The sequence below is a fragment of the Pongo pygmaeus genome, chromosome 15 (genome assembly GCF_028885625.2).
Source record: "Pongo pygmaeus isolate AG05252 chromosome 15, NHGRI_mPonPyg2-v2.0_pri, whole genome shotgun sequence".
In the NCBI taxonomy this organism is placed as follows: Eukaryota; Metazoa; Chordata; class Mammalia; order Primates; family Hominidae; genus Pongo; species Pongo pygmaeus.
This window is the reverse complement of record NC_072388.2, coordinates 47,318,283-47,340,334: the sequence shown is the minus strand read 5'-3', so window position 1 is coordinate 47,340,334 and position 22,052 is coordinate 47,318,283.

The following is a 22,052-nucleotide window of genomic DNA, read 5'->3' as shown; positions in this document are numbered from 1 at the left end:
ATTATTTTTTTTTCTTAAAGTAGTTGCTGGACTGACTTCTGCCAAATCTTTCCCTGGTTTTGTTTTGATTTTTTTACAATTTTTATTTTTCCTTCCAACTTTTATTTTAGGTTCAGGGGTTACATCTGCAGGTTTGTTATATGGGTAAATTGAGTGTCAAGGGAGTTTGGTGTACGTATTACTTCTTTACCCAGGTAATAAGCACAGTACTCAATAGGTAATTTTGATCCTTACCCTCCCTCCTACCTTGTAGCTTCAAGTAGGCCCTGGTGTCTGTTGTTCCCATCTTTGTGTTCATGTGTACTAAATGGCTAGGTCTACATATAAATGAGAACACGTAGTATTTGGTTTTTTGTTCCTGCATTAATTCACTAGGATAATGGCCTCCAGCTGCATCTATGTTCCTGCAAAGGACACAATCTCATTTTTTTATGGCTGCATAGAATTCCATAATGTGTATGTACCTCATTTGCTTTATCCAGTCCACTGTTGATGGGCATCTAAGTTTATTCCATGTCTTTGCTATTGTGAATAGTGCTGTGATGAACATAGTGTGCGTGCATCTTTATGGTAGAATGATTTATATTCCTTTGGGTATATACCCAATAATTAGATTACTGGGTTGAATGGTAGTTCTAAATTCTTTGAGAAATTGCCAAACTGCTTTCCACAGTGGCTGAACTAATTTGCATTCCCACCAGCAGTGTATAAGCATTCTCTTTTCTCTGCAGCCTCACCAGCATGTGTTATTTTTTTGACTTTTTAATGGCAGCCATTCTGACTGGTGTGAGATGGTATCTCATTGTGGTTTTGATTTGCATTTCTCTGATGATTAGCGATGTTGAGCCTAATAAGACTTTATATAATGTTGGCTATTGATATGTCTTCTTTTGAAAAGTGCCTGTTTATGTCTTTTGCCCATTTTTAAATGAGATTGTTTGTTTTTTTGCTCGTTAATTTGTTCAAGTTCCTTATAGATTCTGGATATTAGACTTTGTCAGATACATAGTTTGCAAATATTTTCTCCCATTCTGTAGATTGCCTATTTACTCTGTTGATAGTTTAATTAGGTCTTTGGTGTAATTTAATCTAAACTCTTTATTTAGGTCTTACTTGTCAATTTTGTGTTTTTTGTTTGCAATTGCTTTTGGAGTCTCTGTCATGAAATTTTTGCCAAGGCCTATGTCTAGAATAGTATTTCCTAGGGTTTTTTTTAGTTTTGCTGGATTTATAGGAGGCAGAGACACAAACCAATGAGAGGTGAAGAAAATTAATAATGCTTTTGGTCTGTAGAACTTAGATGACATGGTACATGTTTATTAACACCACATGCCAAATCTGCTTATGTCTTTTTCAAACATAGTTAATTTACAATATAAAACTTTTAATTTCTTAGAATCTCTAGATTAACACTAAGATCAAGAGATTAAAAAAATTATCAGAGACTACTTGTATGGTCTCATGTCTGAGCAATAGGCTGATTGACTGTGGATCGCATCATTGGCACTGTGATCTTTAGGGATATAGATACATATTTACTTAACATATGGTGTCAGAGGGGAATAGGAGGCTGAATGGCTGAATATATATGTCTCCCTTGCCAACATACCAGGCTTCTCCAGTCATATACCTAAAACTACAGCACCAACTGCATCATAAGTGGCATCTTTGCTTAAGAAGCAGCTTCTCATAGACCTGCTCAATTCTGTAAGAATGTTCCATGAGGGAAAGAGATGATACATAGAAAACAAACTTGGCTGTGTGTATTAATGTTACTACTTTGATCAATACAAGTTAATAGGTGTCCTAGCCTACTAAGTAAACCTTATATTTAATTTATAAACAAAGTTTTATTTATTTATTTATTTTCACTATAGGTCCTATTGGGCTTTTTCTCCTCAGAGCATATTCTTTTGCCTTGCAAGTAGACAACTTGGTCTTAGATTCACACTTCCTTTCCTTAATTTTACCCTATTACAAAGTATTAATCCCTCCAATTTCACTAATAATATATTATGATACCAGAATAATCTACATTAAGATTAAATTCACAGAGCTTCTTTAGATTGATGATTATATTGGGTGCTGATATGGTTTGGCTGTGTCCCCACCCAACTCTCACCTTGAATTGTAATACTCCCCAGGTGTCAAGGGCAGGGCCAGGTGGATGTAATTGAATCATGGGGTGGTTACTTTCATGTTGCTGTTCTCATGATACTGAGTTCTCATAAGAGCTAAGGTTTTATAAGGGGCTTTCCCCCTTTTGCTCAGCACTTCTATTGCCTACCGCCATGTAAGGCGTGACTTTGCTCCTCTTTTGCCTTCCACCATGATGGTGAGACCTCCCCAGCCATGTGGAACTGTGAGTCCCTTAAACCTCCTTTCCTTTATGAATTACCCAGTCTTTGGTATGTCTTTATTAGCAGCGTTGAGAATGGACTAATACAGGTACTAAACAAAAAGACAAGAAATAAAGAGGAATAGCCTAAAAGATCATTTGAATTTTGGTATAATAAACATTTGGCTCATGGGAAGGTTGATTGTATATACTCTTGGTACATAGACCTGCGTTTATCTTTGGTGGACGTTTAGCAGCATAGTTTTCTTACCCATATGAAGACCTCTCAAATATGTCCAGAGTGTAATTAAATAAAAAGTTGACAACCAAGTTGCTAGGCCGTTAACTTTATCTTGACATTGTGGATTTCTTTTACGCTGTAATGTTTGCTATAAACTAATGTTTCTGGTCCTTTTAAATTTTGGGGGCACACTGAAATTCTTATCTCTTTTATTCTAAAATATTTATTTTAAAACCCCCCTTTTGCTCCTCTTTAGTAAATCTTTTTGTTAAACTTGTATGAAAAATTGTTAAAAGAATTATTCAAATTTTTCCCCTGGGAACTCTAAATATCTACTATTCTTCATTTACTTTTAATATATTTTTCATCTCAAATGTGGGTCCTTAGAGATGATGGAGTGCTTGTTGAAGGATGAAATATACAACATGTTCTACTCATGGTCTAAAGATTATCTAAAGACCACTTCTTAGATTCACACTTACAAAGACTTATAAGTGTTTCTTATCCAACACCAATAAAATCAAAACTAAAATGATACTTTTAGTATGTTCATTATGTAGACCTGGTTTCAATTTTCAAAATTAATTAGAATTAATTATTTTATTCTATTAATTTTAACTATGTGCTGTTCCCTGTGATTTTTTTTTTTATACTTTCCTGCATTGGTTACCTTCTTACTCTAAAATCCTCTTGTCCTCAAGGCTTAACCTAAGTGCATTGTTAGCACATGGAGAATTTTTTTTTTTTTTGACAGTCATTCTCTTAAGCACACAGAGCTTCCCCACTTTATTATAGTTATTTATGCACATGAATTATTATTATTATTATTATTTTTTCTTTTATTGTAATTATTATTATTATTATTATTATACTTTAGGCTCTATGGTACATGTGCGCAACGTGCGGTAAGTTACATATGTATAACATGTGCCATGCTGGTGCGCTGCACCCACCAACTCGTCATCTAGCATTAGGTATATCTCCCAATGCTATCCCTCCCCCCTCCCCCCACCCCACAGCAGTCCCGAGTGTGATGTTCCCCTTCCTGTGTCCATGTGTTCTCATTGTTCAATTCCCACCTATGAGTGAGAATATGTGGTGTTTGGTTTTTTGTTCTTGCGATAGTTTACTGAGAATGATGATTTCCAATTTCATCCATGTCCCTACAAAGGACATGAACTCATCATTTCTTATGGCTGCATAGTATTCCATGGTGTAGATGTGCCACATTTTCTTAATCCAGTCTATCATTGTTGGACATGAATTATTTTTCTCTTAAGCAGCAATCCCCTTAGAAACAGAATCCGCACGTCAGATATACTTCATTCTTTTATATCTGTAGTATGGTGCTTTGCTGTTAATGAGCCCTTAATAAATACTTGATGAATAAAAATGACCTGGTGACTTAGGCGATGCATAGTGCTCTGCAGTGGTCCATACCTGGGGTGGCCATCATAGATCCGAAACAAATAGACCAGTAAAACAGAATAGAGGGCCCAGAAAAAAAGCCACACATCTACAACCACCTGATCTTAGATAAAGTTGACAAAAACAAGCAATAGGGAAAGGACTCCCTATTTGGTAAATGAAGCTGAGATAACTGGCTAGCCATGTGCAGAAAATTGAAACTGGACCTCTTCCTTACAGCACATATGAAAACCCAAGATGGATTAAAGACTTAAATGGATAATCTAAAACTGTAAAAACCCTTGAAGGAAACCTACGAAGTACCATTGTGGACATCAGCCCTGGAAAAGATTTCATGATGAAGACCCTAAAAATTGCAACAAAAACAAAAATTGATAAATGGGACCTAATTAAAGAGGTACACAGCAAAGGAAATTATCAACAGAGTAAATAGACAACCCACAGAATGGGAAAAGATACTTGCAAACTGTGCATCCAACAAAGGAAGAATGTCTTTAGATATTAAAATCAGACATTAGATTTAGTTTTATTAGATGTTAGATATGAATATTAGATATTAATATTAGAATCTTTAAGGAACTTAATCAGATTAAGCAAAAAACAACCCCTTTAAAAAGTAGTCAAAGGACACAGACATTTCTCAAAAGAAGACATATACATGGCCAAAAAACATATTAATAAAAATTCAACATCACTAATCATCAGAGAAATGCAAATCAAAATCATAGTAGGATAACATGTTACACCAGTCAGAATGGCTACTATTAAAAAGTCAAAAAATAACAGATGCTGGTAAAGCTGAGAAAAGGGAATACTTATACACTGCTGGTGGGAATGTAAATTAGTTTAGCCACTGTGGAAAGCAGATTGGCAATTTCTCAAAGAATTTAAGGCAGAACAACCATTTGATCCAACAATCCCAATTTTGGGTATATACTTAAAGGAATATGAATCATTTTACCATAAAGACACATGCATGCATATGTTCATTGCAGCATTACTCACAATAGCAAAGACATAGAATCAACCTAAATATCCATCAGTGGTAGACTGGATAAATAAAATGAGGAAACATATATACCATGGAATACTATACAGTCATAAAAAACAATGAAATAATGTCTTTGCATCAACATGAATGGAGCTGGGATTCATTATCCTAAGCAAACTAACACAGAATAGAATACTAAACACCGCATGTTTTCACGTATAAGTGGGAGCTAAACATTGAGTATACAAGGAACCAAAGATGGGAACAGTAGACACCAGGGCCTACTTGAGGGTGGAGGGTAGGAGAAGGGTGAAGATTAAAATCTACCTGATGAGTACTATGCTTATTACCTGGGTGATGAAATAATCTGTACACCAAATTCCCACAATACGTAATTGTGTATCTACACAACCAACCTGCAACTGTAGCTCTAAAACTAAAACAAAAGTTAAATAAGAGAAAAGTCAGGCTTCAATTAGTTCAGGAACATTTATCAATGGAAGGATTATTAATAAGTACCAGATCTGTTCTCAAGGAGAGCTCAATCTAGTTGGGAAGACGAAGTAATAAGGCACATGAACAAATAACTATACAATATAGAACAGTGCAATAGATGGTATGGAACATGTTTTACAGAAATATGAGAGGAGGGAACACTCCTGAGGAAAGGTGACCAGTTAAGTCTTTACAATAAAGTTGAAAGTCGAGGGTCATGCATAATAGATAAAATTTGGGTAGATTGAGAAGAGGTGGGAATTACCTTTAGAATTGAATTTTTTGTTAGTGATGACTTCAGTGAAAAAAAAAAAGCCGAAAAAAAAAAAGGAAAAAAAGAGCATAATATGTGGTAATCTGTGTTCACTCTTCCATAAAGTTCCAGGTTCTATTCCCAAAATAAGGATTGCTCATGTTGCTGAATTTGAATAAAGATCAAAACAAATTTGTTTGCATTCTTCTGCTCAATCTGCTTTCAATGGTCTGGAAGTTCCATATAAGGAGAGATGTTCACTCCTTTTGAAATAAAATTAAATTTCTAGAATGAGAATTTATGTAACACCTCTGTCCTTTCTACAAACAATCCAGTAGGCATTAAGTAATCTTTGTAGGGCAGCCAATATCAACAACTGCTCTTACCAACAACATGCTATTGCTCCTTAACCCAAGGGGCGTTGGGAATTATCTTGGCAACTTGTTGCCTTTGTAACTGGCCTATACCTTCATTAATCCAGACTAGTCCTATTGTTAAAACAGCTGTGTTATAGAAATCCAAATGATATTAATAACACAGCACATGAATAATTGATTGCTTTTTATACTTACCATTTAGCAAATGTCCATGATCCTCAAGGATACCAGTATTAAATGTGCTTAAAGTGTTAAAGAAAATGATGAAGTTTCTGCAATTTGATTAATTGACACCCTAAGGACATGACTCTTCAACTGCTGAGATGCTAACTATGCAAAGGTGAGAGTGTGTGAGAGCAGAATTATAATTATCTCGGATTAGGCCAAGAAAGAGTTCACTATCTAATTTAATGGCACATTCAATAGCTTACCATGGGATCAAGGTTTGCAGACTCTCTTTTAATTATTAATTTTCATCTGATTCTCACAATTTATAGTTCTTTAATGATTTAACAATAAAATTGTTACATTGAAAAGTCAATGAAAGGGAAACAAGGTAAATTAGTCTTTTGTTTCCAAATTTTCCTAGGGTGATTTTCACAACTCCATGTACACTTGAATTTTTGCTTTCTATCTCATTCCTTATTTTTAAACTTAAAAGGTCTCCCTCCAGCTTCATTGCTATCTGTCTAGATCCCCGTCACCATCCAGTTCCCAGTGGAAATTCCTCTAAACCATGAACCCTTCAGTGAATTACTTGGTTGGAAGTAATCTCTCCCCTCTCAGAAATCTCTTGATATTTGATTTTTCTTCTTTTAGCTTCTTGTGCTTGTACAGTATGTTTATCATTTCATAGCATTCTTATATTAATCACATTTTTAAAAATTATAAAGTCTAATACAAAACATTCCTTAATTTTGATAAATATTATTTGGTTATGCAACATGTTACTGTGAAGGAAGCCAGGTGAAGGGTATATGAGGACTTTCTGTACTATTTTCTCAACTCTTCAGTAAGTTAAAACTTTAAAAAAAACCTTCTTAGTAGAACACGTAATTAGTTATTATACTTAAATGGAATTTTTGAGGTCAGCCAAAAAGATGGTGTCACATAATTAGAGGTGTGCAGGAGTGGACAAACAAGATACTTTCCTGGCCTTCCCTGAAGCACTAAAATGAAGGTGGAATGACGAAAACATAAAACACTCCAAAAAAGAGAAATCACTTGTTTCAAAACTGTCAATCCACAACTTTATTGAGGTCATTTACCGGCCGAATGTTCTTTCTCAGATATTGTTTTTTTTTTTCTTTGAGACCAAAGTTAGGGCACTAAAATCTTTGTTGAGAAAATGTAAATATTAATGAATAGATTGTCACAGATCAAAAAGATGGAATTTTGCTGAAATGAACTTAACTTTTTCTATAAACGTAACTGTTTCATGTAAGAAATATGTTTAAAGGGATGTGAGTACATTAAAAAATAATTAATTCAACAAAACCTGAAAAATAAAGAAACTTACAAATACCACATAGATGGACAAAAAATAATAATCTGACATCTGCAGTTGATCCATTCATTAAAATAAGGCAATCTGTGCAGCCCATTTCTGTAACTCTTTTGCAGACTGGCTTAACTTTTCAGTCTCATAAAATTGAAGATGGGCTGTTTGGTTTATTGGTAATTGCAACAGAAGCAGAATGGTCTTATGTTTGCCAGTCCACAAACCCCGTAGATGTTTATCCACTCACGGCAGTGCCAGCCTGCCGCATTATTTCAGCTAGCGACGTTCCTCGATGAAAAAACAGCAGCTGCTCACTCAAAATAAACTTGTTTCTGTTTATGCTGTCAGCAGAAAGCTGTTTTAAAAAATCATTAGATGCATCATGCTGTTGCGGTATGTTAAATTGTGAAGCATGAAGAATCATTCCTGAAAGACAAGTGGCATGCTACCTCTGTACCCTCATTGCGTAGTGTTTCTACTGAATAATTCAACTGCAGGTAAGATTGGTCACCTCAGGTGTTCTGATACAATGTTAATGATGCCAAGATTGTGGATTGAAGCCCCTTCCAGGTTAGTGAATTCTGCACAAAGGAAAATGTGTGAAAAACACTACACTAAGATTCGGGTGCTTGGCACTGATGCTGGCTCTGCCAACCACAATCTATGTGACCTTGGATACTTCTCTTAATCAACCCGAGCTGCATTTTCTCCATTTGATTCCAAAGGTTTCTTAAAACTTCACACTTAATCATGCAGTATTTCTACTCTTAGTATTTTTCATCAGTTTTGAAGATGCATGGCTGATATGAATATATTCCGACTCTGGGTAAATTACACAAAGCATTATTTTACTAAAGTAGTCAATAAAGATATCTTTTTATTATAAGGGGGACACATTTATTTGTCAAGTTAAATATCTGAAAGTGTATTTTGAATATTTTTCCACTGATAGATATTGATAAATTATAGTACAGCTATAAAATATATTACCATACCGTTAGTATGGCATTCATTAGAAAATTGTATTGAATTCATTAGAATTTTGTATGAACTGACATAGAACATCATAAAGAATCAACAGTTTAAAAGAAAACAAGTAGAAAATAGGTTATAAGAAGCTTGTCCCATTTTTGTAAAATATGTATATACATAGATACGTGTGTATGTATGAGTATGTATATTATATATACAACATTCTGAAGTAAGATATACCACATTATTTTAAAATGTCTTCCTCAGGAGGAGGTAATAATATAGGAGATATCCATTTTTATGTTTTGTACCTTTGTAATATTTGAAGGTTTATCATTAGCGTATATTACTTTTATAATCAGAAATGACTATGGAACATTAAAATATTTTAGTGAGAATATAATCATATAGTCAGTTTTTTGAAGTATAATTTTAAGTGTAGATTTGTATGCATTTTGAGAAATGTATGCCTTTGTGCCACCATCAACCTGAACGATGTCCTAGAGGCCTTTGTGGTTAATCTTCCCACTCTCCCTTTGGTCCTAGACAACCACTGATCTTATTTCTCAATTAATTTTGCTTTTTAGAAATTTTAACACAAATGGAACCATACAGTAGCCTCTTTGTTTCTATCTTCTTTTGGTCAATATATTGAGTTTTAGATTCATCTCTGTTGCAGTGTGAATCAATAATTTGTTCCATTTAATCGAAGGCTACATTGCGGGAACATTTCATAATTTGCTTTTCCATTCACTCCTTGATGAATATTTCCATTATGTCCACTTTTTTATTATTCTAAATAAAGCTGCTAGAAACATTTATATATGTCTTTTTTTATAAGGAAATGATTTATTTCTCTTGGTTATGTACCTACAACTAGAATTGCTGAGTAAGAGTAGAAGTATGTTTAACTTTACAATAAATTGCTAAAGAGTTTCACAAAGTTGCTGTAGCATTTTGCACCACCACCAAAAATGAGTGAGAGTTTCAATGGCTTCATATACCTATCAACATTTAATATTGTCAGCTTTTTAAATTTTAGCTATTCCTGTAAATACCTACTGGAATTTCTGTATAGCTTAAATTTTATTCCTCTGGTGATAAAAGGTGCTGGCCAACTATTCACATGTTATTAACAGATTATTTTGTGAATTGTGCATTCAAATCATTTTCCCAATAAAAAATGGCATGTTGTCTTTTTATTATTGAGTTATAAGAACTCCTACTTTTTAAGTTATGTGTGTGTTGCAAGCATTTTCTCTTTCCCTGTGGTTTGCCTTTTCGTTTTCTTAACAATACCATGAAAAGTTGAATATTTTACTTTTTATGAACTCCAGTTGTTCATTTTCTTCTATTGTTAGTGCTTTTGTGGTCTAAGAAATCTTTGCCTACCCAAAGGTTGTAAATATTATTTCCTATATTTTCCTCTAGAAGTTTTATAATCTAAGCTTTGTGTTTAGATCTTTTTTATTTTGATAATCAGAACATGTGACATATTTCCAGTGGAAATGTAGTACTTTTAACATAAAAATTATTATAAAAAATCATTTCTTAATTGATCTCTTGGTAGTGTTTGCAAAAGGTAGGACTCTGAAAATAGCGTGGCTATCTGGGTCCATTTATCTCAAGGAAGAAGGCTACATTTAAAATTTTATTCTTAGCCTACGTGTGAAGAAGGAAAGTTGTTTTTTGTGTTTTGTTTTGTTTTGGCTTCATCTTATCTTTTCATACAAAAACGTCCTTCAGTATAAGAAGGATCTAAGTCATGAAAGTAAAGAGAAGAGTTTTTCCACAAAGATTGAGCAGACACTTGTATAATATACCTCTGATAATTCCAGAAAGACAAAGAAGAGCGACCATTGCATTTTTTAAATAAATTTTATTGTCTAAAAGTATACATCATGATATTTTAAGATATATATGTTGGTGTATATATATATATATGTATATATTAGAATGGTTATTATAGTGGAACAAATTAGCATATCTATCATCTCACATGGCCACCTATTTCTCCCTTTGGCAAGAGAAGCTACAATCTACTCATTTAGCAAAAATCCTAAATATAATACACTATTATTAACTATAGCCTTCATGTTGTAGATTAGATCTTTCAATGTTTTCATCCTATATATTTACTACTTTGTATCCTTTACTTCCATCTCTCCATTTTCTACCCACTCCCTAACATCCCAACTCTGGTGAACCTCTGTTTTATTCTCTATGTATTTAATCTATCAATCTATTTCTCTCTCTCTCTCTGTCTCCCTCTCTCTCTCTCCCCCCGCCTCTCTCTCCCCCCATCTCTCTCCCCCCCTCCCTCTTTCTCTCTCTTCTCTATTTATTTGATTCTTTCTGTCTCTGGCCTATTTCACTTAGGATAATGTACTTCAGGTCCATCAATGTTGTAAATTTAATGATATCAAGTGGTGCTTTTTTTTTTTTTTGAGACAGAGTCTCACTCTGTTGCCCAGCCTGGAGTGTAGTGGCATGATCTCGGCTCACTGCGAACCCCACCTCCCAGGTTCAAGCGATTCTCATGCCTCAGCCTCCCCACTAGCTAGGATTACAGGTACATGCCACCACACCCAGCTAATTTTTGTATTTTTAGTAGAGACGGGATTTCACCCTGTTGGCTAGGCTGGTCTCAAACTCCTGACCTCAAGTGATCTGCCAGCTTCAGCATCCCAAAGTGCTGGGATTACAGGTGTGAGCCACCACGCCCAGCCCCTAAATTGGTGCTCTTAACAAGAAATTATTGGTGGAATGATGTCACAATTCAGACTGGAGTAAATTGAGTAGTCAATGAGTAGTAGGAAAAGGACTTCCTAAAAGGAAAAAGTATTGGATGTGATTATAAGTAGCTTTGTTCATATTTTATAGTAATTAAAAGCTTTCCTTGTCCTTAAATATTCGTGCTTGTCACAGTACATATTTTATACGAGGGACAGTGTTTGTTTGTCCTTCAATTTTTGTGCTTGAAATGGTAGGTTTTTAATCAATCTTCGAAAGGGTAGGACATGCAAAAATGAACTAGAAAATACTGCTTTACTGTTATTTGATAACAGTATTATTTGATAAAATATTTTATCAAACTATTATTTGATAAAATATTATCTTATCAAACTATTATTTGATAAAATATTATCTTATCAAACTATTATTTGATAAAATATCTTATCAAACTATTATTTGATAAAATATTATCTTATCAAACTATTATTTGATAAAATATTATCTTATCAAACTATTATTTGATAAAATATCTTATCAAACTATTATTTGATAAAATATTATCTTATCAAACTATTATTTGATAAAATATTATCTTATCAAACTATTATTTGATAAAATATTATCTTATCAAACTATTATTTGATAAAATATTATCTTATCAAACTATTTGATAAAATACTATCTTATCAAACTATTATTTGATAAAATATTATCTTATCAAACTATTATTTGATAAAATATCTTATCAAACTATTATTTGATAAAATATCTTATCATACTATTATTTGATAAAATATTATCTTATCAAACTATTATTTGATAAAATATTATCTTATCAAACTATTATTTGATAAAATATTATCTTATCAAAGTATTATTTGATAAAATATTATCTTATCAAACTATTATTTGATAAAATATAGCTGCAAGAATAACCTGACATACAACTTTTGGGAAAATAATATCACACAAGGAATTAAACAACTGGAAACTTTCACCGCTATAGCACTTTAGAAGCTGTAGTCTGTTTGGATTTTTAAATTGATATTCTAGCAAAAGGTGACTAAGGATACTTACTGTTTTAGCCATCAGACAGTATATCTGATAGCACTGCACAATAGACTCTGGCATTGGACTAGATTATCAAAGTGTGGACTATGAATGGAAGAGAACAGATGTGAAAGCATCGTTAATCAAGGTGCTTCGTAGATGACTGGTTATTGGACACACAATTCATATGCCCCTTCATTCAGTTTCATAGGAGAAAATGTATCAGTAACACGATAGGGTGAGTTAGCATACTAGAAATAAGATAAATTATACCTTATGCTGAGAACAAATTCCAGTACAACTATTTGTGAATTTATGGGTGATTGAAAATTTGATTTGAAAAAAATGCATGTTGACTATGAAAGTATTGTTATGTTTTCTTATTTTTTTACTGAGGTAATTTCACCAACTGAAAACAATACTTGTTTGATAATGTCTCGTTCAATGAAGGTCTTTTAAAATGGAACGTAAGAGAATACATTAGGTGAGTTAACCTTGTTATGAAATTGAGTCAATTATAACTATTACAGTAACTTCAATTAAACAGTAGTTTATAATTTATTTACCTTTGTTCTTCCTTCTTTATCCCCTCACTGACCAGATTGATGAATGGCATGTACTGTGATATACAAAATAGTACATCTGATAGCACTGCACAATAGAATCTGATTGTGCAGAGTCTAGGAATAAGCCAGACCAATGCAAAGTTAACCTCATGATTCTCACATCTTAAAATATTATCTGGAAAGATTACCACAATGATTTGTCTTGAATGAATTCCATCCTTATTCTATCTCTGCAGAGTGCTAACCGAATTTAAAGCTTCTTTTTTCACTTATTATTTGTGGTCATTTCTATGTTTGAACATTTGCATATATGTCCAGCAATGTATTTTATATTATCCATCAAGTAAAAATAGTGATTCATTTATAAAGTACTTAAGTCAGAATCTATCCCAGTATTAGAGGCAGAATCTAGTCAGCAGTTTCATCTTTGATGGATTATGTTGTCAGAGCTTTCAATGAATTGGCAATTTCTACTTGTAAGCTGTCTTCTAGAAAAGATGAAAGTATTCATAAGACCTTAAGCAAGTATCTAATCATCCAGTTATCTTGTATTTACAGCAGTAAGTTTAATTATAATAAAGCCACACAATTTAAAGTGCATGTCTCAGTTTGTGACTACTTTAACATAATTGAAAAATGCCATCTAAGTGATTTTCATGTTTATATTCATCATTTTACATAGACTATGTTTAAGTTCTCCTACAAAGAGTTAGAAATAATCCTCAAGCTTTCTTTAGAAAGAAATACAAGAAGACTTGTTTCATGATTGTATTTATTAAGCTAGTTTGTCATTTAATATGTATTAAGTGGGCCGGACACAGTGGCTCACATCTATAATCCCAGCACTTTGGAAGGCCGAGGCAGGTGGATGACGAGGTCAGGAGATTGAGACCATCCTGGCCAACATGGTGAAACCCCATGTCTACTAAAAATACAAAAAATTAGCTGGGCGTGGTGGCACGTGCCTGTAGTCCCAGCTACTTGGGAGGCTGAGGCAGGATAATCGCTTGAACCGAGGAGGCGCAGGTTGCAGTGAGCTGAGATTGTGCCACTGTACTCCAGCCTGGTGACAGAGGGAAACTCCATCTCAAAAAAAAAAAAATGTATTAAGTGGCTATTTCACACTGGTCATTGTGTCAGGTATTCTATTCTATTTGCTTCTATGGATACAAACTGTCCTGGTTTTCAACCTACTTTTTGTTTTATCCTATTTCACTTTGCCTTTTAGGGCAAGCTTTTATCTCTGTCTTTATGTGTTGATTTTACCTGGGAGTATGTCTTAGGCCCTTTCTTTTTCTCACCCAACTTCCACAGGTGATTGCATCTGTTCTCATCTTCTTCTGGGAAAAGAAGCAACATAACACAATAGATGAGCCTTGAGTTTTGGGTATTCAGGGTTTGGGATAGTGTATAGCTCTATTGTCTCCTGCCTGACTTGAAGCAAATTAATTATAACATCTTAGCTTTCCAATTTCTTCATCAGTATAATGAAGGACCTGTCTTATGGGATGGTTATAAGGATTCAATGTGTTCCTATACAATCCAGTATTTTCCTATCATTGTACTCATCACAGAATGTTATAATGGCCTGCTTCATTGTCTGTGTTTTTGTCAAGACCCTGTGCTCTAGGTGCTATGACAGCAGGATTTATTTATATTTTTATAATTGAATCCCTAGTACTTAGGTAAGTTCTTCAGCATAGGAGATACTCAATAAATGTTTATTGAATTCATGGTTATAGATGGTTACAAAAGGGCACTATCCCTAAGCAGTTCACAGTGTAAAAGGAGAGACGTATTGGTAAACGAATAATTATAATACTGTTAAACTATTTTAATAGAAATATGAGCAAAACATGGCAGGCTACGCTGGGTGTGGAATCCTAGGAGTGGGTGGCCCTAGCAGCTGCTGGATAGGATATGGCTCAAGATTCTTCATCAAGCTTGTTGTACTGTACAAGCTACTAATAGAGACTTAGAGAGGTCTATAGTTCTTGAGTAGGTTGCTTGATCCTTGAACTTATTTAATACAAGAATGACACTTTATGAAATAGAAAAGTTAAGAAAAGCAGAGAATGTATAGGGACACAGACTTGGAAAGGCACCCCATTTTGTGGAGGCACAGTTAATATTTTGGTGTGGCTGGAATGCAGTGTGTTTCTGAAGTAGTAGGGTGATGTGCAGCTGGAAAACTGGTGATGAGGAACTTAAACTTGATCTCATAGACAACAGAAGGATCATTACCATTGAAATCAAATGATGAAAAGACTGTCATAAATGTAGAAATGATATTGTGAGAAAATGCTTAGGCCTAGCCAGAAATGTGTGGAGAAATACCTCTCTTGTTCTACTTGGAGAGTGAGATGCAGCCTTCAGAAGGGAATTAGTCAAGAGAAGACAAGTCGTCATTTCAAATTTTAGCTTAGCAAAGAGCTTTTCCTGGTCTCATGTTAAATCCATTTCAATGATAGAAGCTTTGGGGTTAATCAGCAGCTCCAGCCTTAATTATCTAAAACAGGACAAATCTTGTTCCAAAATCTTGTTCTGAAAGCATAATGTAAGAGGTTAGGAAGGCAGGTTTCAGGGGAGGATGAATAAACCTATTGATGCATGGTAATTGTCCTTGCAGCTATCTTGCAAATGAATTACACTTTGTACCCTCCCACTTCCTCTTTGGGGCAGTTTTTAACCAACAGACAGACTTATTTTATAAGTCTTTTAAAAATTATTGCATTGCTCCGTTTCAATAGCAGTAGGGGTTTATTAGCCAGAGATTATTGCTTGATTCCATCATTCTTTAAAGAAATTTCTCTGGAGACATATTTCTCCACATTTCAAGTGGTTATGGTAGAATTAATTATCAAGACGCCAAGTCTCTCCTGGTTAGCAGGTGGGCATGTGACCCAAAGCTCAGCCAATCCCACTCTTCCTGAAATCTGAATATTTAGTAAAGTGATACAAGCAGAGGACATGGTTGAATATGATTTATTTAAATCTGAGAGACCTGAAAAAATTCATTGTTCTTGCTTCCCATATTGCCAGAACCTCTTCAGTCCCTGAACTTGCCGAGATGTGTTTTTCCAGGTTTTCTTTCAATTTTGTAAGTTATTTTATCCAATCACTTCTATAAAATTATCTAGGTTGTAAGTTACCAAGAATTGTTTTCCACTAGTGAAAGTCAAACATCACTAATTTATTTTTGTTAAACGTTGTTCAAAACCTTAAAAAAGAAAACAAAGTATCTCAAATCTTGCTTTTAATAAGGCACCAAATAATTTCGGTTTTCAAAAGAACACTTCTTTCTTAATAAGGGCATACAAATTTTCACAGAAGACACAGTGGATCATTGAGTAACAGAATCTGAGAGATTTTGAGATTGAAAAGTGGTATGGCATGGTGGTTACAAGTGCAGGTTCTCCAGGTGTGGTGTTGTGGTTAAAGTCCTTGCTCCACCATTACCAACAATATGACTTTGGATAATTTCCTTATCCTTTAAGTTCCTCCATTTCTTTACCTGTAAAATGGGGCAAAGACATTTCATGTGCTATGCTTAGAGCAGTGCCCAGCACACAATAAGAACTCAATAAATAAACTTTAGTCTCATGCTCCAGCTATGCTGCTATTTTGTTTCAAATCTCAATTTTGAGCTGCTTGTGAGCAGAGGCATTGTTTTATCTATCTTTGTAATCCTATTTTTGAATCTAGTAAGTGTGCTTTTTCCCAGTGGCCACACTGTAATGAAACATCTGAAATTTGTTTTCATATATGTGTTGTAGTTATTGTATTGATATTTACACAGAAACCTGCTATCAATAATAACATTGAAATCTTAGGGTCCAAACTTGCTGTCCTTCTACTGATCTCTACCATACCATGGCTTTCAATGTTTATAAACTTATATAATGATGTTTCATTGTTGATGTAATAATTTTTTGTTATGTAATATTTTTTCCCAGTTAATTCTGTTAGAATCCTCTGTGGAATAATTAAGACTCCACCAGTGCTTCTTAACTTTGGCTGAATATTAAAACCAGCTGGAGAGCTTTCATATATACCAGTTCCAGATTGCCAGTCCAGATTAATAAAATCTGACTCCTTGGGGAAGGAACCTGGATATCAGCATTTTCTCGTTTCCAGATGATTCTAACTTGTATTCGGAACTGCATTACTGCTGTTTGAATTCTGTTGGAACATCCTAGTAAAAAGCCAGCAGGCCTCAACAGTGCAGAAGGCTTCTCTTTTCTTATTAAATATAAATATATATATATTTATATATATATATTTTAGAATTAAAGATTTTTAAATTTCAACTAAGTAGTCAGACTAGTTTACTTATAACACTAAAGAACAGAGTAATAAAGCTTAAAAAAAAGGCTGTTTTCTTACTCCCTCTATTTATTTCATCATTGAAAGAAACAATATATATTTTTATTGAGAATTGATAGAATTTGGAGGAGGGCACTTGAAAATTTACTGTACTTTTGGAGTTGATGATGTCTGTGTGAACACATAAGTCTCTTAAGAGGCCAGGATCTGCACGTTATCTGATTATTTTTTGAGTACGCAGTCTATGAAAGTGCAGATGAAATTTCTGTATAAATTTACATCAGGATCCATAGGGTTGGAAACAGAGAGATGATTGGCATGTATATATATGTGTATATATATATAGTGTCTACGTACTAGTGTTTACTAGTTTTTTTCTCTGGTACATAGATTAATGCCTTAATAACTTAACTTTTCAGACATTTGAAGACAGCTATCAACTAACTTCCAATTTTGCTTTTCTGTAGGATACACATGAGCAATTACATGCATGACATGGTTTCTTGAACATTCAGTGTGCTCATTTCTACTCTGCTTAATTATAGTAGCTGATATTAACTGAGCATTCACTATGTGTCAAGCACTGTTCTAGGTTCTTATTATTTACTACATAATTTAGTCCTCACAGCAACCTTATTGAGAGTAGCTCATTTTTTTGAAGATGAGGAAACTGAGGCACAGGTATGGTAAGACATGTTTAGAAACCTACCCTAGGTCACACAGTTACTAAAGGGTGGATCTCATATTAAAATTCTGGAAATGCTGCATCATCAATTTGAGTCACTACACTATAGTGATTTATATTCTATGTAGTAATATATAATTAAATCTGTAAAAATGCAATCAAGATATCAATGCAGTGGAGGGTGTAGGTGAGTGAAAAGAAAATGTTCTTAAATTAGTTTAAAAAGAAGTTTTCAGGTTTTGGCATGCTATACAAAGGAAGAATTTCTATAGTTTATTTTTTCCCTGAACAATCAAATGGAATCCTTTGATACTGTTTTGTGTCTTAACTATAATGCCTGGAGCTATGAATTAAATAGAAAATCTACAAAACCTTTCTTAGTCTATGATACGATGTAATATAATTTTCAATCTTCTAGCAAATGGTTAAAAACCACTAACATAACACAGGCTTCATTTTGATCTGGCTGTGTGTGTGTGATCCTTAAGGACAATGCTTTAAGAAGTGACATCTAATGTAGGAGTCCCCAGAGTTAATCATACCTGCAGGTTAATCTTTTCTTTAATGCCTTAGGTACTCACAGGCAATGAGGCAGGATAAATATATCAATCTAGCACATCTGAAGTAACAGGCAGGGGAAGTCTGAGCTCAGCTGTGCAATGTGTCAAGAGAGAAGCTAAGCCTACCAGAATGTGCACTGCTGAATTTGGGCAGTTGGCCAATGCTTAACACTGCCAGAGAACTGCAATTTTATTTTAATCATCTATTCTTATGTCAAGGCCAAGAGGAGCATTTATACCAGCTTCAACTTCCCCATCAGTTACAACAATATGCACTTCAGAGTTCTCAATGAAGGGAAGCTGAATTTGCATATTAATGGAGCAGAAAAATATATTTGTTCCTTTCATTTTTGGAAGGTGGGACAGAGAGATAATCATGGAAGCAAGGACTAGATGTTTCCAAGCCTTTCAGTTCTAAAACATACCAGGCTAGGCAGATAACGTTTGAATCATGAGGTCAAAATACAGCCACACAATTTGGTATATTAGAATCAGCACTTTAGAGGAGCAGACAAATTATAGAGGTGCATTTTTAAATAAAGAGGAGCTCCTTTGGGCCCAGTCTATTCTCTGAAGACTGGAACACATAGATTTGGTATATAGTCAGCATCTTAAGTAAAAATAGAAGCTAAAACTACCACATCTACTATTTTTGATGGGACTAATCTCTCAAGTCTCCCCACAGTCTGACCATTTTTTTTTTATCAATGAGTTTTCTAGATTAGAACAGTTATTTGTACTTATGCATATGTAGCCATAATTAAGGGTGACAAAGTGTAATTCAAAGAGCAACTCTAACACAGCTAATAAAATCTTCAAGAGAACTGAGTTAAAATATATTGACATTTTCACCTGATTCTGTCATGTGTTTTTCATAATTCTCTTTTCTCTGCTCTCTGATATCCTATAATATATCACATGCATAGTTTGGATTTTTCATCCAAGGTCAAGCTAAACCTTTCTACTTCACATTCCATAGTTCTGATAGAACTTTATTCTTCATAAATCTTAGTCATACACTGCCATTCTTTCCTTTTATTCTTTTGAAATTAATAAATTTTATTATAATGTAGAAGTATCTTTTAAAACTTCAGTTAACCATATATTTATCAAATTGTTTAACTTTTTTTCTTACATTTGTCATTTACAATTTGCATGATAGCTAATGTGTTTATGTTTTTGTTTTAACAACTATCTTGTGGCTACTAAAATTCTTGGAGTTATGGACCTGATATGAGCCATGATGTCCTTTGTTTGATGCTTGAAACTTTCTGCAATATTCCAGACAAGTGGTTATTCAGGTTTACCAGTATACCTTAAAGGTGGGTGGCTTATTACCTCAACAATGTAGTCTAAGTTATGTGGATTAATGTCATTCATTGTACATACATATTCATTGAAAAAATACTTTGTCAGCTGGTCCCAATTGTCTTCGATGATAGATAAAGTTTAAAACCTCATCCATGGCTGGTGAAGCCAAGATGGCTGAATAGGAACAGCTCCAGTCTACAGCTCCCAGTGTGAGCGACACAGAAGATGGGTGATTTCTGCATTTCCAACTGAGGTACCGGGTTCATCTCACTGGGGAGTGCCAGACAGTGGGTACAGGACAGTGGGTGCAGCACACCGTGCATGAGCTGAAGCAGGGTGACGCATCGCCTCACCCGGGAAGCTCAAGAGGTCAGGGAATTCCCTTTCCTAGTCAAAGAAAGGGGTGACAGAAGGCACCTGGAAAATTGGGTCACTCCCACCCTAATACTGTGCTTTTCCAATGGGCGTATCAAACGGCACACCAGGAGATTATATCCTGCACCTGGCTTGGAGGGTCCTATGCCCACGGAGCCTCACTCATTGCTAGCACAGCAGTCTGAGATCAAACTGCAAGGCGGCAGCGAGGCTGGGGGAGGGGCGCCCGCCATTGCTCAGGCTTGAGTAGGTAAACAAAGCGGCAGGGAAGCTCGAACTGGGTGGAGCCCACCACAGCTCAAGGAGGCCTGCCTGCCTCTGTAGGCTCTACCTCTGGGGGCGGGGCACAGACAAACAAAAGACAGCAACAACCCCTGCAGACTTAAATATCCCTGTCTGCAAGAATAAAAAGAAATGAACAAAACCTCCAAGAAATGTGGGACTATGTGAAAAGACCAAATCTATGTCTCACTGGTGTACCTGAAAGTGACGGAGAGAATGGAACCAAGTTGGAAAACACTCTGCAGGATATTATCCAGGAGAACTTCCCCAATCTAGCAAGGCAGGCCAACATTCAAATTCAGGAAATACAGAGAATGCCACAAAGATATTCCTCGAGAAGAGCAGCTCCAAAACACATAACTGTCAGATTCACCAAAGTTAAAATGAAGGAAAAAATGTTAAGGGCAGCCAGAGAGAAAGGTCAGATTACCCACAAAGGGAAGCCCATCAGACTAACAGCTGATCTCTCAGCAAAAACTCTACAAGCCAGAAGAGGGTGGAAGCCAATATTCAACATTCTTAAAGAATTTTCAACCCAGAATTTCATATCCAGCCAAACTAAGCTTCATAAGTGAAGGAGAAATAAAATCCTTTACAGACAAGCAAATGCTGAGAGATTTTGCCACCACCAGACCTGCCCTAAAAGAGCTCCTGAAGGAAGCACTAAACACGAAAAGGAACAACTGGTACCAGCTGCTGCAAAAACATGCCAAATTGTAAACACCATCAAAGCTAGGAAGAAACTGCATCAACTAACGAGCAAAATAACCAGCTAATATCATAATGACAGGATCAAATTCACACATAACAATACTAAACTTAAATGTAAATGGGCTAAATGCTCCAATTAAAAGGCACAGACTGGCAAATGGGATAAAGAGTCAAGACCCATCAGTGTGCTGTATTCAGGAAACCCATCTCACATGCAGAGACACACATAGGCTCAAAATAAACGGATGGAGGAAGATCTACCAAGCAAATGGAAAACAAAAAAAGGCAGGGGTTGCAATCCTAGTCTTGGATAAAACAGACTTTAAACCAACAAAGATCAAAAGAGACAAAGAAGGCCATTACATAATGGTAAAGGGATCAATTTACCATAATGGTAAAGGGATCAACAAGAAGAACTAACTATCCTAAATATAGATGCACCAAATACAGGAGCACCCAGATTCATAAAGCAAGTCCTGAGTGACCTACAAAGAGACTTAGACTCCCACACAATAATAATGGGAGACTTTAACACCCCACTGTCAACATTAGACAGATCAACAAGACAGAAAGTTAACAAGGATATCCAGGAATTGAACTCAGCTCTGCACCAAGCAGACCTAACAGACATCTACAGAAGTCTCCACCCCAAATCAACAGAATGTACATTCTTTTCAGCACCACACCACACCTATTCCCAAATTGACCACATAGTTGGAAGTAAAGCACTCCTCAGCAAATATAAAAGAACAGAAATTATAACAAACTGTCTCTCAGAACACAGTGCAATCAAACTTGAACTGAGGATCAAGAAACTCCCTCAAAACCACTCAACTACATGGAAACTGAACAAC